Raw genomic sequence first — 2,160 nt, 5'->3', positions numbered from 1 at the left:
TAAGCCTCACTCTAATCCTAACCCGTACCCTAACCCTAACCCGTACCCTAACCCTCACCCTCACCCTAACCCGTACCCTAAACCTAACCCTAACCCTAAACCTAACCCTAACCTTTCCCTAACCCTAACCCTAACCCTAACCGCACCCTAACCAGTACCCTAACCCTTACTCTAACCCTACCCCTAACCCTAACTTTAACCCTAACCCTACACTAAACCTAATCCTAACCTTAACCCTAAACCTAACCCGTACCCTAACCCTAACCCTAACCGTAACCCTAACCTGTACCGTAACACATACCCTAACCCTAACCCTCATTCGTAAGCTAACCATAACCCAAAACCTAACCCGTACTGTAACCTAACCCTAACACTAACCCTAACCCGTACCCTAACCCTAACCCTAATCCTAACCCCTACCCTAATCCTAACCCTAAACCTAACCCGTACCCTCACCCTAACCCTAAGCCGGCCCCTAACCCTAACCCGTACCCAAACCCTAACCCTTACAATACCCCTAACCCGTACCTAACACTAACCCTAACCAGTACCCTACCCCTAACCCTAACCCTCACACTAACACTAACCCTTACCCTAACCCGGTTGCTAACCCATACCCTAACCCTAACCCTAACCCTAAACCATAACCCGTACCCTAACCAGTACCCTAACCCGTATCATAACCCCTACCATAACCCTAACCCCAACCCTAAACTGTACCCTTATCCTACCCTAACCCTAACCTTAACGTGTACCCTACCCCTAACGCCAACCTGTACCCATAATTCTAACTCTAACCCTATCCCGTACCCTTACCATAAACCTACCCCTTACCCGTACCCTAAACCTAACCCTAACCCATAACATAACCCTAACCCTAACCCTAAACCGTACCCTACCCTAACCCTAATCCTAACACGTTCCCTAACCCTAACCCTAACCATAACCCTAACGAGTACACTAATCCTAACCCTAAACGTAACCCTAAACCTCAACCTAATCCGTACCATACCCTAACCCTAACCGTAACCCTAACCAATAACCTAACCATAACCCTGTCCCTAAACCCAACCCATACCCTAACCCTAAAGCTAACGCGTAACCTAACCCGTAACTTAACCCTAATCCGTAACTTAACCCTAACGCTAACCCTAACCTAATCAGTACCCAATCCCGTACCCTAACCCCTATCCTAAACCTAACTCTAACCCGTACCATAACCCTAAACCTAACCCTAACCCTAACCCTATGCTTAACCCGTACCCTAACCCTAAACCTAACTCTAACCCTAACCTTTACCCTAACCCTTACCCTACCCTTACCCTTTACCCTACCCTTTACCCTACCCTTACCATTACCCTAACCCTAAACCTAACCCTAACCCTACCCATACCCTAACCCTAACACTAACCCTAACCCTGACCCTTACCTGTACCCTAACCCTCACCCGAACCCGTACCATAATCCTAACCCTAACACTAGCCCATACCCTAACGCTAACCCTAACCATAACCCTAAAGAGTAACCTAACCCTAGACCTAACCTGTACCCTAAACATAACCCTAACCCGTAACCTAACCCTAACCATAACGCTAACCCGTACCCTAACCCTAACCCGTACCGAAACCTAAACCAATCCTAACACTAACCAGTAACCTAAACCTAACCCTATCCCTAACTCGTACCCTAACCCTAAACCTAACCCTAACCCTATCCCTAAACCTAACCATAATCCGAACACTAGCCCGTACACTAACCCTAACCCGAAACCCAACCCTAAACCTAACCCATACCCAGCCCTAACTCAAAACGTAACCCGTACCCTAAGCCATACCCTAACCCTAAACCTAACACGTAGCCTAAGCCTAACCCTAACCATAACCCTAACCCGTACTGTAACCCTAACCCTAACCTTAAACCTAACCCGTACCCTAACCCTAACCCTAACCCTAACCCGAAACCTAACCCTTAACCTAACCCGTATCCTAACCCTAAACTTAACCCTAAACCTAACCCTAACGCTAACCCTAACCAGTACCCTAACCCTAACCCCAACCATAAATCTTTCCCTAACCCTAATCCTAACCTTAACCCTAACACATACCCGTACCCTAACCCTAAACCTAAACCATACCCTTACCCTAACCCGTACCCGTACCC

The sequence above is a fragment of the Vulpes lagopus genome, unplaced genomic scaffold (assembly GCF_018345385.1).
Source record: "Vulpes lagopus strain Blue_001 unplaced genomic scaffold, ASM1834538v1 ctg145, whole genome shotgun sequence".
NCBI lineage: Eukaryota > Metazoa > Chordata > Mammalia > Carnivora > Canidae > Vulpes > Vulpes lagopus.
Note: the sequence above shows the minus strand (reverse complement) of the source record.